Source organism: Rhinolophus ferrumequinum, chromosome 6 (assembly GCF_004115265.2).
Source record: "Rhinolophus ferrumequinum isolate MPI-CBG mRhiFer1 chromosome 6, mRhiFer1_v1.p, whole genome shotgun sequence".
Classification (NCBI taxonomy): Eukaryota; Metazoa; Chordata; class Mammalia; order Chiroptera; family Rhinolophidae; genus Rhinolophus; species Rhinolophus ferrumequinum.
In genome coordinates this window covers 86,815,832-86,833,382 of record NC_046289.1, presented here as the reverse complement: position 1 = coordinate 86,833,382, position 17,551 = coordinate 86,815,832, and positions in this window count along the sequence as shown.

Sequence of the window (17,551 nt, the reverse complement as noted above, 5' to 3'; positions counted from 1 at the left end):
GGAAATATTTAAATTACGGAAGAGTTAAGGTAAGCATACTAAATCCCATTGACCAACGGAAAGGAAGACATATGCTGCATTTCTAGATTAGAGGCTGAGAGGCAAAGAATGACCTTGCTGACTCAGTTCTAGGTGGCTATGCCGAAGGAGCCACACTTGAGAAGTGAAACCTGAGGAACTGCATCTATACACCTCAGCCCCACTTGGATGTGACCTAAACGGCACGAACTGCGACCTCAAGTGTAAGCTGGAGGCCTTAACAGGATGAGACTTTGGGGAGTCTGCAGGGGTGGTCAGTGTATTTTGCAGGTGGGAAGGATGTGAATCACTTGAAGCCAGAGGACAGTGTGAGGTAGACCGTGGGTTCCATAGCCTCCAATAAACCACACCTCCAGGTGTCCACACTCTATGTAATCTCCTCCTACACTGAGACTGGCCTTGGCCACGCAGCTGGCTTTGACCAATGGGACATTAGCAAAGGTGATAAAGCAGAGGCTTGGGGCCCATGCTCTTGGAACACTCCTACTTGGCAGACAGCTTCCATGATTTAAGCAAGGCCTGACTATGCTGCTGGAGAGAGAGCCAGATGAAAAGGTCCTGTGGTCATTATGTAGAGAGAGGCCACGTAGAAGACAACCAAGACGAGCCCGCAGAGATTCCAGCTGAATGCAGTCATTCCCAGACAGAGAAGAATCATCATCCACTCCCCCTGCAGCATGGTCTTAAGTCACAAAGCATTGCTGTTTAAGCCACACATTTTTAGGGTGGTTTGTTATATAACAATAAATAGACATCTGAGATAGGGAATAAGGAGTAAGATTTCATTGAGAAGAACTGGAGGTGAGAAAGAAGGCAGGTAGGAAACTGTAAAAAAGAGCATTCCAGGCGGAGAGAACAGCAGTGCAAAGGAACTGAGGTGGGAGTAGACCTGGCTTATTTGAGGAACTTCAAGGAGGAACATGTAGCTGAAGCAGAATGAGTGAAGGGCAGAACACTGAGAGATGAAGTCAGAGCAAAAACAGGGGCCAGGTCAGCCCGGGCTTCATAGGTCATTGTAAATACTTTGAATTTTATCCAGAGGTTAATGAAAAGCTTTTGGAAATATTCATGCATTTGTTGATTCATTTAATAATTATCTATTCAGCCTGACTCTGTGCCAGTTTCATAGAGCTGGGCATGTAACAAGGAACAAGACTTTGTGTGTTGGGGGGCGGGGGACAAGAGTATGGTAAAAGAGGATGGAAACAAGGTCCACAAATAAACTGGACCCTTTGGGAAAAGATGGCATGAAGACTGCTTTCAGTTGGCTCCGGCCAACCTAAGGGACAGAGATCCCTTCAGCCAGAACCCCTTTGTTTTCCTCAAGTCTCTCTTCAGGATGATTTGCTACAAGTTTATAATAGAGTACAGTATACCTGCAGAAGAAAGCTTCCTTCTCTTTTAATGCTATTTAATTTCCTAAAAGCTTTTTCCAAACAAATCGTGCCGTTTCATCAGCCGCGCACATGTATTCTCAAAAGATCTTGCCAGGCGCCAGCATTTTGTGTTCTAAGTGTGTGTCAATACATTTACAGAAAAATGCTCTGTTAAATTTAAAAAGAATGCCTTCCAAAAGACACTATGTACTTCACAAAAAGCACTTTATAAATATAGTACTGTACAGATTGCAGTGAGGTTTCAGAGCAATTGACTCACCCCTGCATCATATTGTTACAACCAAACTAAATGACAAAGTAACAAGCAAAGAAGGCATAGAGCTAACATTATTATAGCTTTAAATAAAAGTTCACGAAGCAATTTTCCTTAAGTATTGTGCCACACACATCAAAGTGTATTTGGTAGCATGGATGATGACAGAGTAACAAGAAGATTTTGACAGGCCTTGACATGAGTAGTTCCTAAAAATGTGAAGATCTAGGGGGGTGTTGGTCAAACTGTATTCCTCCAGCTGGTCGACCCATCAGTTTACACTGAACCTTGGATGGTCTCCCTGTTCAGGTCTGACTGTATTTAGAATAACTTTCATAGAACTTCTTGTCAAAACATTGCTTTTGTGTAAGGAAACAGAAATGCTCCCTTCAACACTATAAAATTCCTCTACTTACACAATACTTTCATGGGTTTGTAAAGACAGAAAATCTCAAAATACTTTGCTGCTTTAGAACAAGCTATCGGTCAGCTAACTCATGTTTCCCAGCAATGCAATATAATGGTCCTCTTTACCTTATGTTATTTCTTATATTCTAATTATGACAAGATTTCCATTTCCAGCTACCTGATATTTAAAGATTTCACTGAGCATTTGTTTCCTGCTAGCACCTCCTATTTTTCTGACTGAAGGGTCATATAAAATAGATAAGAAAAATCTAAAAATACTGTTGTGTTTACTAATACTATTGTCCTGCATCTTTTAGTTTTTTGGGGTTTTTTTTCAGATTTTATTGGGGAAGGGGAACAGGACATTATTGGGGAACAGCGTGTACTTCCGGGACTTTTCCAAGTCAAATTGTTGTCCTTTCAATCTTAGTTGTGGAGAGCGCAGCTCAGCTCCAGGTCCAGTTGCCGTTGTTAGTTGCAGTGGGCGCAGCCCACCATCGCTTGCAGGAGTCGAGGCATTGAACCCCGGAAACCTTGTGGTTAAGAGCCAGCACTCCAACCAACTGAGCCATCCGGGAGCTCAGCGGCAGTTCATTGACCTTCATTCTAGTTGCAGAGGGCACAGCTCTCTGGCCCATATGGGAATCGAACCGGCAGCCCTGTTGCCCAGAACTCGTGCTCTAACCAACTGAGCCACCCATCCACCCAAATCATTCTTGGATAAGGTGTTTTATTTTCCATTTTAAACCATTCACTCTCAAATACCTATAGCTTAACTTCTCTTGAAATATGATTCTGATTTTAAGATGCATGACAAAGTTCTTTGCATTCTATGACACTATTACAGCCTCTGCACCTTCCACAGCCAGAAACAACAATTTCCAAAGATTCCAATCGGTCACTTATTCCTTTTCTTTTTAATTAAAATTTATTGAGGTGAAAATGGTTAGTAAAATTACATAGGTTTCAAGTGTACAATTCTTTAACACATCATCTATATGAGTATATTACATTGTGTGTCCACCACCCTGAGTCAGTTCTCTTTCCATCACCATATATTTGACCCCATTTACCCTCACCTACAATTCTCCTCCCCCCTTTACCATCTGGTAACCACTAAACTATTGTGTGTGTCTATGAGTTTTTGTTTCTTTATTTGTTTGTCTTGTCCCTTTGTTGCTTTGGTTTTACATACCACATATCAGTGAAATCATATGGTTCTCGACTTTTTCTGTAGGACTTACTTCACTTAGCGTAATAATCTCAAGATCCATCCATGTTGTCACAAATGGCACTATTTCATCTTTTCGTATGGCAGAGTAGTATTCCATTGTGTATATATACCACAACTTCTTTATCCATTCATCTTTCGAAGGACACTTTGGTTGTTTCCATGTCTTGGCCACCATAAATAAAGCTGCAATGAACAATGGAACACATATGTCTTTATGGATAAAAGTTTTCAAGGTTTTTGGGTAGATACCCAGGAGTAGGATTGCTGGGCCATATGGTAATTCTATTCTTAATTTTTTGAGGAAACTCCACACTGCATTCCATGATGGCTGCACAAATCTGCATTCCCACCAACAGCGTATGAGTGTTCCTTTTTCTCCACAGCCTCTCCAACACTTGCTACTAGTTGTCTTATTGATGATAGCTATTCTAACTGGTGTGAGGTGATAGCTCATGGTGGTTTTTATTTGCATTTCTCTGATGATAAGTGATGTTGAGCATCTTTTCATATGTCTATTGGCCATTTGTGTGTCCATTTTGGAGAAATGTCTCTTCAGGTCCTCTGCCCATTTTTCAATTGGATTGTTTGTTTTTCTGTTGATGAGTTGTATGAGTTCTTTATATATTTTGGATATTAGCCCCTTATCGGTGGCGTTGTTTGCAAATATCTTCTCCCAAATATCTATTTGGTTGGTTGCTTCTTTATTTTGTTGATGGTTTCTTTTGCTGTGCAGAAGCTTTTTAGTCCCTTATTTCTTTAGCTCTCCTCAAGGGACTAGGCTAATGTTTCTCTAAATGTGTCTTTTGGTTCGCCAGAATCAGTCACTTGGTGTTAAAATTCAAGTCCCAAGGCCCCACCTTACACTTACTAACTTGGAACTTCTGGATGTGTGACCAGGAATTTTTGACAAATATCGCAATTGATTCAAATGTACCAGAGATTTGAGGAGTACTGCACCAGGCATTGGTCCTTGAGCCCTGCAAGAACCTCATTAAGTACTGCAAACCCTCAGTCCAGGAAAACTGCATGGGAGTATAACAGTTTGTACCTTCTCTCAAGGAAATCATGGAAGCCCTGAAGCCTATCAGTGGACTCTATCCCCAGTGTGTCTGGACCCCAGGATTAGAACCCCTTCTTTAATAACCTTCTCTTTGAGGCTGCCAAGGAAATCGGTATGGGTAAAACTCTTTGTGCACCACAATGTTCTCTTCTGTTCTGTGAAGGTGGGCCATTGACAATTTGCATCTTTTATCTCAACCTCAAAATAAAGTGTGTTTCTTCATATCCAATTCACACAAGAATTATGATGCTAAAATTGCTTAAAGAACTTTAGGAGAAAGGTACCATATGATGCAAGTAACAGAATTGATAAAAAGAATAGTCATATCCAAGTGCACAAGTGTTGCCTTATCCAAATGAACAGTTTGAGGTTTCACTGCTATTGTCATTCAACATGGGAGGTATAACAATTAAGTTCGCAAATTTGTCACAACGATTTTTTTTTTATATATCAGAGGGATTATTCATTATGAATTTGTACCAACTGGACAAACAGTCAACCAAGTTTACTATTTGGAAGTGCTGAAAAGTCTGCATAAAAAAGTAAAATGACCTGAACTTTTCGCCAACAGTTCATGGCTCTCACATCACAACAATGCACCAGCTCACACAACACTGTCTGTGAGGAGGTTTTAACCAGTAAACTAATAACTGTATTGGAACACCCTCCCTATTCACCTGATATGGCCCCCAATGACTTCTTTCTTTATCCGGAAACAAAGGAAATATTGAAAGGAAGACATTTTGATGGCATGCAGGACATCAAGGGTAATACGACGACAGCTCTGATGGCCATTCCAGAAACAGAGTTCCAAAATTGCTTTGAAGGGTGGACTAGGCACTGGCATCAGTGCATAGCTTCTCAAGGGGAGTACGTCAAAAGTGACCACAGTGATATTCAGCAATGAGGTGTGTAGTACTTTTTCTAGGATGAGTTCGTGAACTTAATTGTCCAACATTAGGGAATAAAGACTAGGAAGTGAGTCTTCCAGAATTCTTTCTGCTTGAATGTACTTTTTTTCTCATGCTAGCATGTAATATGCCACTTAGAGAACTGAATGAAGACATGAGGGACCAGAAGTCCTATAGGTTGGCTCCTCCTACCCCAAAGAATGAAAGGATACAGGGGCCCTATTACTAATGGGGAAATGCTCTACAACTTCCCATTCAACCCCCACAAGGAAACTCAGGGGGCTCTGCGGAGAAGACTCAGATGGCCACTATCTCCCGGTGGTAAGATTCATTTTTAACACTTAGCCCAAACCTCTGTCCACACATTATAGATTCTCCCATTTACCATTTTAATTGCTCTGGTTGGTATGTCTACAATGCCCCCTGATACTTCAAGTTAGTTTTTGTAACCAGGGCAACAGTGCTCGTACTCAGCCTAAGGAAATAATGGGGAGCAATTTAATACAAAAAATAAGAAATAGCATGGTATATTTTTTCTGGACACTCTTGCTCTCTGGATGATATATCAGCAACTATCCCCAGACTTCCTCTGAAACTTCCTCGAAAACTGCTTACAATTGAGCTGGTAGCTGACCACAGCACTCCTTGGTTGCTACAAATTAGAGAAGCAGTTAGTTGGATACAGTGCTTACATTAGTCAATGAGTGAGTGGCCATTTCTCGCGGTATCCTTCTGATTCTATATAAGATATAAACAAAACCTAGGGAGGATAATCATGGGCAGAAAAGTAACCTCACCTTCAGAAAAGCAACCTCTGCACAGCATTTTTTCTGAGCTCCAGCATCTACCTGTTAGATCCTCAACAATTATACACAGCACAAAAGGAGAATCTGACAGTCTTTCATGCCTGAGGCCACTGGGATCATAGCTTTGTGTGATATGCATATTATTTGTTTTGTAATTAGTGTCCCTTTAGGTCAAAGTATTCATTTTCCTCTTGTTTGAAGAGATAGGTAGTTAGGATTGCTTAGTTTACTTCTCAGCAAACCCGTGAAGAAAAACAATCCATCCTCATGGACTTAAATAGAAGAAATCGATCAAATACAAAAGCCAGGCCCTTGTCCAGTAACTACCATGTGGGAGATGGAAGATAGGAGAGAAAGCTCATGCTTTTGAATAGAGACTTTGGATACTATAAACCCAAACCACGTATTACCTTTCTTTCTTCCCATGACAACACCAAACAGAACAGCCGATATGGCCTACAATCAGGTTCCAGTACTAAATGCCTCCTTGCATAGTTAATGTATATTAAAGAGAGGAGATTCCGTGCTTAAAAATGAAGATTATTTTGTATCTTTAGCATCTTTTTCTGCCACTTTAGGAAAAAGTTTCAAATATGCTAGCACACATCAAAACCAAAAATCTCATAACCACAGCAGGAAATGCTATCTAAAGAAGAAAGCTGAAGATTCCTACTTGAACAGCTTTTCTTTCCATTCAGATCACAAACTTTGAACCTACATAGCTTTCATGATATACCATTCAGTAGAAGGACTCACAGAGCTAAACAGTTCTATTTTATTTTTTAGTCATATAGTCATATCTATAGAGCAACTATAGATAAAACTAAAAATCTTATCAAAAATCTCCATTCCTATGATTACATCAATAGAATTCTATCATAATGCCAGTGAAAAAAATACCTCTGAATAAGACATTTGGAGTGAATGTTAGATCTTCCTTTGAAATTGCTTATTATCTTGCTTAAATTGCTTAAAACCTAATATAATACATTCCTGCCACAGACTAGTTATACTATTTTATGAGGACAGAAAACGCCCACTCCTGATAGAACTATTGTACCACTCTTTTACATGTTCAAAAATGTTTCCAGTGTTGTCCATGCATGCAAATGGGGCTTAAAAAAATGAGCAGCAATTTCTTCTCCACTTGATACATGTAAAATCCATTTTTCATCAACAGTTCTTCAAAGAACCTGCCCCCTGATTGCAGCTCTGCTTTTCTCACCACAATCTGATGGATGTTTTTGCTCAAAATAAGCCACCCTTTACTGATTGCTGCAAGCTGTTTGGTCTGTCAATTGTGAAAATACAGCATTCCCCAGCTAGGCTGCATTGCTTGCTGTAATCAAAGAGTCGGATGCGAGCATTCATTCCAATGATTTCTTGGCTCTATTTGCTCTACTGCAGGGTTCATTTTGGTTGTAAGGTACCCTCCGAACAAAAATGCCACAGGTTAGAGATCAAGTCACCCACCCCAACTGAGATAAAATCTTCCTCTCAGTCAGAGAATAAGTCTCTCATTTTCCCTAAAACGTGTGCAAAAAACAGGGTAAGTTTTCTTTTAAAATACAACTCGTATTTCAAAAATGGAAGCTGCTATTTTTATGAGGATGCACAGAACTAGAGGAAGTAGGAATTAGAGACTAAAGATTTGCATCCCCGACAGCAGCTCCAAATGTTATAAGTTGAATATCCATCAATCAAAGGAATGTCAGTTAAAAGCATGTTTCTGCATGTCACACAACACTGGGAATGAAGTGGTTAAACAGAAAGGCTCTCGACCGCTTACTAAGTACTACTGCTAGAAGAACAATATGGTATTTAATGGTGTTATTCAAAAAATAACTACATTATATTCATGTTTACGTGCAATAGAGATCCATTTTAGGCTCCTGTTCCAAGGAAGAAATGAGTTTTCCTGCCAAAAAGAGGTAGCATTCATATCCATTAGGACTAGGTTCAGCTACATATAACAGAAAACCAAAAGAATGGCTTACATTCTTAGCAAAGAGAAAGAATGTATGTCTCTTACACATAAGATATCTGGAGTGAAGCAATCCAGGACTGGGATGACAGGCCACTGTACCATCTCATACTCAAGAACTCATCTTTCTTCCCCCCTCCTGGTGCATGATTTTCATTCTCAAAATCAACTTATGGTCCAGGTGGCTGTTACAGCTCGAGCCATTACATCCATGTTCCACATAGTAGGACAGAAGGAATAAGGAAGAAAACCTCACTGCCTCTTTTTTTAAAGAGACTTCCAGGCAGTTGCACACAACACTTCCATTTACATCTCGCTGGTGAGAACTTGGGCATACGCATAGTTGCACTGGAAACAGAGATAAATAATTATATTTGAGGCCACAACAAGCACAGCTAAAAGTTAGGGTCCTCTTACTAAGGAAGAAGGGAGAACGGTATTTAATAGAAAATAGTGATACCTGCTACATCACTCACTCTTCACCACCATCTGTGCCCAGTCACAGATCTCTCTGTGGACTTCAATTTCTTCAATTCTAAAATATCTGCCTTGTATACTTGTTTGAAACTTAAATGAGATGACATGTGTAACAGGGTGCTAGGGCAGACAGATCCTGAGTAAACATCAGCTTCCTTCCACATATTGAAAGGAGCCAGATTGAACTCAATCTAGCAAATTCCTTGGAGCCTGTAACTGGGACCACACTGGGTGAGTTCTCCTGGCACTTGAACAAATGCTCAGTTCTTCTTCTTTCCTATACCTGCCTGTGCCACAGAAGCTTAGGCAGGCCTGATAACTAGGTCCAGAGAGGCTGTGGCAACTGGAAACTCATTGTACAGGAAGAATGGAAAAATGAAAAAAAGGGTGAACATAAAGGAACCCTCAGGAAAAATGGAAGAAATCCATTTTTCACAAAGACTTCATATGCCGGAAGGACTCTAAATAAACGTTTTTGTTGTGGTTTTGTTTTTTTTGTTTTTTTTGCAAAGACAGCAAACCATTCAGATTACTAGTAGTTTCTACTCTCTGTTCAGAAGAAAGCACTTCTAAATTATCCACCTTTGTTTTATACCTCAAGTCATACCTCTCAGAGGACTCCCTGAGATACTACTGTAAATGATTTGGAATAACCCATCAGCACTAGGGACCAAACACTACAAAATACAGATCCTTCTGATAATTCTTTTCCTTTTCTGGGGAAGCTAAAGGGTTGCTGACCAGTTACTCTTACTGTAGGCCAGGTTCTCTGGAAGCAGATGCTGAGATAGAGCTCTCAATGCAAGATGTGTGTGAGAGATAAACCCTGTGAAGAGAGGGAGAAGAAGCAAGATTGGGCAGAAGGAGAAGTTAAGTTGCAATGCAGGCGCCACAAAGCTGGCAGGGAGCTCTGGAGCAAGCATTATCTAACACAGTGTCTCCATCAGACTACAACGGTATGGTCTTCATTACCTCCTGCCCTCACTCACACAGTCATCTGTGGTGAGCTGTTCTGGAAGGGCAGGACCTCACTGAAGCTGACCCTAAAGGAGCTGACAGCTTCGGGATGTTTGCTGACTGCATTCCTCACAACCGGGCAGCAAGATCTTCCTAGAAGAGGAGACAGAGCAGCAGAGGTCTACCGCATCTGCCATAGAAAGTAACGTCAACCATAAAAGGATTGCGATGTTTCCCTTAGTCTGCTGTTCATTCATTGATTTCTTATCATAAATGAAGTTGACACAAAAATCACTGTATTTCACTCCTCAACTCACACATTACAGAGTGTATGCTTAATTGCTAGCAGGCTTGAAATTCTACATAAAGAACTCAGTTAAGATGAGAAAGACTGGAAAATCAGGCTTATTCTATCAGCCTTCTTGGTATAAAGATCAATGCATATAAATAAGGATTTTTCAATTAAAAAAGATTTTAATGTACTTTGCAATCAACAGCAAGAGCCCCAAAGATAAACGTTGTGAAGGAAAATGATGCTTTAGCAGATTTCCAATATTTTCTAGATCTTCGTTTATCAGGAAGCAAACTATTTTAGTACTTATTTTCCAATTTCCAGTTCTACTGAGATGCAATAGATGCTTTCATTTTCTACTTAAAATGTTTTGTGGTAAGCTGAATTACCCCAATTTTCAGGGTAATCTTGCAATCTCTGTGTGTGTCCGTCCACGGGGATTCCATTTAAGAAATGCTAGACACCCTTCTTTATTTCACAGAATTACAAAACTCTCAAAGAAGCAAAATACACCAAAAGAATTTTGCATCATTAAAATCAAAATCACTCCTTGCTTCACAAATAAAACCTACTTTGTCATATTATTAAGTACAACTCTACCACAGTCTGAAATACAAACCAAGCTCACTTTGTAAGAAATCATTTTGTTTTTTTTATTGGCAGAGGGGAGAAGCATTTAAGGGTTTTCCCATAGACATAGTTTGGTTAACTACCAACTTCTATCGTAGCCTTCCTATGGAGTTGCTCTTACAATAACTATTAAAAAGTTTTCTTGCCCACGGGTACTGGACTTATCAGGGGGAATCACTTCATAGACTGTGTAAATGCCTAACCCCACTGTGCTGTACACCTGAAACTAATATAAAATAATACTGAATGTCAAATATATGTGTATATTTATTTATGATCTATATGATGCAAAGTACAGCTTAGGGAATATAGTCAATGATATTATAATAACTATGTATGGTGTCAGAGGGGTAGTAGACTTGGTGGGGTTATCACTTTGTGAGGGGTGTAAATGTCTAATCATTGTGTTGTTCTGTACACCTGAAACTAATACAATTAAATTAAAATTTTTAAAAAGTTTTCTTGCCCAGAAAATTTTACTAGTAATATACCAGAAAATGTACCAGAAAGAAGAGAATAACAAAGGAATGAGAAAGTTGCACAACAGCATTCAACTCTGTGGAGCTAAGAATTTAATGAAGGAAAGACCATAGCTGATAAAGCAGCTCTTTTTTTGTTGGGGGAAGGGGGTTTTGTGTGGTTGTTTGTTTATTTGTTTTTAAAGCAAGATGAATTTTATTTTTTAAGCTTTTTATTAAAATATAGCTAACATACAATATTATATCAGTTTCAAGTGTACACTATAAGAAGAGTTTTTGAAAGCACAGCAAACCCAGAGCAGTGAGCCTACAACAAGGATCAACAAATCACAGCCCGTGAGCCAAATCCAACCTGTCCTTTGTTTCTATAAACAAGGCTTCAATGAAACACAGCTATATCCGTATGTTTAAATATTGTCTATGGCTGTTTTTGCATTACAACAGATGGTAGAATTGAGTACTAGTTACAGCAGAGTTGACATGGTCTACACAGTCAAAAATATTTGCTATCTGCCCCTTTATAGAGAGGTCTACTGATCTCCGTTCTAGATGGTTACAAAAGCTGAGTCGCAGAAGGGGCGAGGCCAGTAGCTCTGATGTGGACTTAAATGGAGAAATTAGCTTCTTTGGGCAAAGAGAGGGTTAAGCCAGGCTCCTCAGAACAATCAGTGATCTCTCTTAACTTCTTTGTGACAAACCTGCCAAGCTATATCTACCTTCAAATAATGATCCTCTCTGGTAGTCCCTTGACATGTTTTTAGTGGCTCTTCCACCTCTACTCTGCCCCCTAGGTTCTCTTCTTAGACCTCATCTATTCTAACTGACACTCTCCTGGGGCATTTTCATAAACATTCTTAGCTTCGAGTAACTTCTCTAGGCTGATGATTCCCAACTCTACATCCCTTAAACCTAAGGTCTGCATACCCACTGCCTGTGGAATAACTCTACTCCTTAAATGCAATGCAAATTCAACCCTTCTTTACCCCTAAATAAAATTAGTAATTAATTCAGATTGTCTTAGTTTCCTAGCTCCATCGTTACTAGCTTGGCAACCTTTGACAGGTCACTTAAACTCTCTAATACTTGGTTTCCTTATGGACAAAGTGGAACTAATAGAACCTACTATGTACTGTGTGGTTGTGAGGATTCAATGATATAGTGTATGCAAAGGACTTAAAACTGTCTGACACAAATGAATAGCTCAGTAACTATTAGGGGTAGAGAAATTGTCAATAGAATCTTTTATATTTATTTTCAATATTAGCAAACAGCACTTCCATTAAAGGTCACCTTTCACGTTGGCTCTTTCCCTGAAATTCTAGCCTCTCTACAAGGTCTGTCAATTAAGTTCATGAACTGGTTGCAACAATGTTGTTATCCCTTTTTGATATCAGAAGGATTATTCGTTATGATTTGTGTCAACTGAACAGTTAACCAAGTTTACTATTTGAAAGTGCTGAAAAGGCTGCATGAAAAAGTTAGACGACCTGAACTTTTCACCAACAATTCATGCCTCTTGCATCACGACAATGCACCAGCTCACACAACACTCTCTGTGAGGGAGTTTATAGCCAGTAAGCAAATAACTGTATTGAAACACCCTCCCTATTCACCTGAACTGATCCCAATGACTTCTTTCTTTACCTGATAAAGGAAATATTGTAAAGGAAGACATTTTGATGACATTCAGGACATCAAGGGTAATATGATGACAGCTCGATGACCATTCCAGAAAAAGAGTTCCAAGATTGCTTTGAAGGGTGGACTAAGTGCTGGCATCAGTGCATAGCTTCCCAAGGGGAGTGCTTCAAAGGTGATGGTAGTGATATTCATCAGTGAGGTATGTAGTACTTTTTTTAGGATGAGTTCGCGAACTTAATTTTCTAACCTCGTATGCTTGACCTAGAATCCAATAGGTTAAGGATTTGCCATATTGTTTTGTAATTTCTTATTTATATGCTGTCTACTATGTAAGTCCACAAGCTGCCTGGTGACAAGCTGTGTCTAATTTAACTCTTAATACTGGAGGAATATTGTAGAATGGATAGGGAAAGTGGGCAGACAGATTAGTAAGAAAATACTTGATGAGATCTCTAAAGTGAGGCTTTTAAACTAAATCAGTAGAAGTGAGGATGAAAGAAAACTAAGGTAATTCTACTCTTAATTTTTTGAGGAACCTCCACACTGCCTTCCATAACGGCTGCACCAGTCTGCATTCCCACCAACAGTGTATGAGGGTTCCTTTTTCTCCACAGCCTCTCCAGCACTTGTTACTATTTGCCGTGTTGAAGATAGCCATTCTTACTGGGGTGAGGTGATATCTCATTGTGGTTTTCATTTGCATTTCTCTGATGATTAGTGATGTTGAGCGTTTTTTCATGTCTATTTGCCATCTGTACGTCCTCTTTGGAGAAATGTCTCTCAGGTTCTCTGCCCATTTTTTCATTGGATTGTTCGTTTTCTGGTGGTGTTGAGTTATATGAGTTCCTTATATATTTTAGATATTAGCCCCTTATTGGAAACATTGCTTGTAAAAATCTTCTCACATTCGGTGGGTAGCCTTTTTATTTTTTCAATGATTTCTTTTGCTGTCCAGAAGATTTTTAGTTTGATATCATCCCATTCATTTATTTTAGCTTTTACTTGCCTTGCCTTTGGAGTCAAATTCATAAAATGCTCTTTGAACCCACGGTCCACAAGTTTAGTAACTATGTTTTCTTCTATGTAGTTTATTGTTTCAAGTCTTTTGTTTAGGTCTTTGATCAATTTTGAATTAATTTTGGTACATGGTGACAGCAGTCTAGTTTCATTCTTTTGCACGTGGCTTTCCAATTCTCCCAGCACCATTTATTGAAGAGACTGTCTTTTCTCCATTGCATGTTTTTGGCTTCTGTGTCAAAAATTATCTGTCCATATTTATGTGTGTTTATTTCTGGGTTCTCAATTCTATTCCATTGGTCTGTGTGTCTCTTTTTCTGCTAATACTGTAGTGTTTTGATTATTGTTGCCCTGTAGTACAGGCTGAAGTCAGGGAGAGTGATGCCTCCAGCACTGTTCTTTTTCTTAGAATTGCTTTGGCTATTCAGGGTCTTTTGTGGTTACCATATGACCCAGCAATCCCTCTTATGGGTATCTACCCAAAATATCTGAAAACATATATCCATAAAGATATATGTGCCCCAATGTTCATTGCAGCTTTATTTACGGTAGCTAAGACATGCAAACAACTAAAGTGTCCTTTGATAGATGAATGGATAAAGAAGAGGAGGTATATATACACAATGAAATACTATTCTGCCATAAGAAAAGATGAATAATAGTACCGTTTGCGACAACATGGATAAATCTTGAGATTATTATGCTAAGCGAAATAAGTCAGACAGAAAAAGTCGAGAACCATATGATTTCACTGATATGTGAGATATAAAACTGAAAACAACAAAAGAACAAGACAAACAAATGAAGAAACAAGGATCTATAGACACAGACAACAGTTTAGTGTTACCAGAGGATAAGGGGGGAGGAGGTGGTAGATGAGGGTAAAGGGGATCAAACATATTGTGATGGAAGGAGACCTGACTCTGGGTGGTGAACACACAATCTGATATATAGATAATGTATTACAGAATTGTACACCTGAAATCTATGTAACTTTACTAACAATTGTCACCCCAATAAACTTTAATAAAAGAAAAATAAGGATTTCAGAAAACTTGGGAAGAATCAACAAAACTTGTCAATGATTAGATGTCAGTGATGAGAGGAAATCTTCCATTTTATTTCCAATCAGTGACAAGTTTATTCACTCTTCATCAAGTAAGAATATTTGCAACAGAGCAAGGAGTGCTATTTTGAGCTAGGACTGGTGGTATCAGTAAGAATTAGATGTTACTTCTGTTTTCCTCTCTGCCCAGCTCTAATGTATTAGTCCTCACCTAGTTTTTTCATCATTTTTCTCACTCATCAACTAGTGTAGCACAAGGAATGTAAGCACAAGCTTTGAAATCAGGCAAACCTGGATTTGTATTTCAGCTGCTCCTTGATAACTGTGGACCGCAGGCAAGTTACCTAATCCCTCCAAATCTCTTTCCTCATCTTTACAATTGGAATGATGATGGTATCTACATTATTGGTGTGTGTAAAAATTAGATAGATAATTCATGCAGAACTTTAGCCAAAGCATCTGGAAAATAGTAAATGTTCCATATCTGGCTGTTTTTCTTTTATATAAATAAACATAATAGAGAATCTTTAACTTTTTTGAGACCCACAAATATAAGAAACTCATAGGAAAGAACTACAACTTTTTTACCATAAAATATATCATATCTATAGTCCGGAATTTTATAAGAAAGTAGGTAATGAATACTACATTAGGCCAAAATATAAAATCTCATCTACAGCAACTAGTGAAAGATATCATTAGGGACTGGACTAGATGAAAATAAAGTCAGTCAACTAAAGTTATTTGACTTCACTAATTTGCTTTCATAATCATAAAATCTATCATTTTGCTTAAAAATAAACGGTGAGGGGCCTGCCCGGTGGCTCAGGCGGTTAGAGCTCCATGCCCCTAAGTCCGAAGGCTGCTGGTTCGATTCCCAAATGGGCCAGTGGGCTCTCAACCACAAGGTTGCCTTGAGTCCCACAAGGGATGGTGGGCTCCGCCCCCTGCAACTAAGATTGAACACGGCACCTTGAGCTGAGCTGCTGCTGAGCTCCTGGATGGCTCAGTTGGTTGAAGCGCATCCTCTCAACCACAAGGTTTCCAGTTCGACTCCCGCAGGAGATGGTGGGCTGCGCCCCCTGCAACTAGCAACGGCAACTGGACCTGAAGCTGAGCTGCGCCCTCCACAACTAAGACTGAAAGGACAACAACTTGAAGCTGAGCGGCACCCTCCACAACTAAGATTGAAAGGACAACAACTTGACTTAGAAAAAAAGTCCTGGAAGTACACGCTTTTCTCCAATGGAGACCTGTTCCCCTTCCCCAATAAAATCTTTAAAAAAAAGAAGAAGAAGAAACGGTGAATTTCCAATCTAAATTTTATCATATCACTACTCAAACTCCTATACCTATCAGTTATGAATCAATTGATCACCAAGACTTTCAGAAAAAGCAAAGAGAGCAAATATGTTTAATAATCTCATCCTGATAGCAGATTAAAAGTAAATGCTATGAGCAGTACTATAGCCAATTTAGAAACAATTGGTTTGCAGTGTTTAGTATTTATTTTTTGCTTAAGAGAACTATGAAATCTAGATGGCCTATTGAGCTCCTGGAAAGTGTTTTTGTTTGTTTTACAAAAGTGACTAATGTGACACTGACAGTCATTGGTCCTTAATTTTCTTTTCATATTAGTCAAGTCACATTATTGCCAATATAATGCCAGTATATTGCCAATATATTGCTGAAATAAAAGCAACTAAAATCTAAAGGTGAGTTTTTCCCAAACTCTACTCACCCTCTAGCCCCGTCGCTACTACTTCCAGGTTTCAGACATCCATGAAATTTGAACTTAACAGGGTTTGAAAACAAAGACAAGTTTTATAAGCCAAATTAAGGAGGCCTGCAGCTGAAAATTTATTACCTTCATGTCAAGCATCTTGTGGACATCGCAAACATTACTTTTAAAATCAGATGGAAGGTAGGTGAAAAGAAGCACACTCCGATTGGGCTTTTGATCCTCTGTGTAGCTCCCATTAAATCATTTCTTTCTGTACCTCTTTTCCCTCATTTCTGAAGCAATACTTGCCATCTTACTAACTTGAAAGTGATTTAAGAACTAAATTCTGGGAATTTCTCTTGGTCCTCATTTTGCCATTTAAAAAATGATGGATTGTATCAGTCATTCTTCTAAGTTTGCTTTTAGCTTTAAAATGCTATGATAAAATAGGTTACAGATTATTTCCATTAAAGATATTTCATGCAGAAGGCCGCTGGCCAAGGATAGCTATGTTATCCACACAGAATAAACATGTAACTTGACATAAACAGAATATTAGCATGGATATCTTTAGGTCTCCAAGGAAATGGAACATCTGACTGGCAAATTTTGATGGGCAGTCAGGAAATGAAAAGGCCAAGATCACAGAGATCTATCTAGAGAGAGGACAGTCGGGTAGAGGGCAAGCCAGGGGTCAAGGTCAAGAGTACTTTCTTCTTGGTAGATGCTTAACAGGGGTGGTAAACTTTCTTGGTAAGTAGGACTGGAGAGCGCCAGTGCAAGGAGAGAGGAGACTCCAAAAGGGAAATCTGTGGACTATAAAAACTATTTATCACATTGAGTTATTTTGTCTCAAGATACCATCCTCTCAATAGTGATAAGAGTTTTATAAGAGGATCTCCTCAAAAATAAAACTTGTAATCCTATATAAGAACTCTCACCACATGAACAAACATATTGTAAAGCTTTAAGTTGCTGTTAAAAATAGTCCTGTAGTCAGGCCTGCTCTGGGCAAAATTATGGTACAGGGGTAAAAATCTTCATGTCATTATCGTCTCCCCCTGCCACACTTATCCCTCTGTCCACTTCTTAGCCTTCTCTTTTTTTTTTAATAATTTTTTTTTTAATTGGGGAACAGTGTGTACTTCCAGGACTTTCTTCCAAGTCAAGTTGTTGT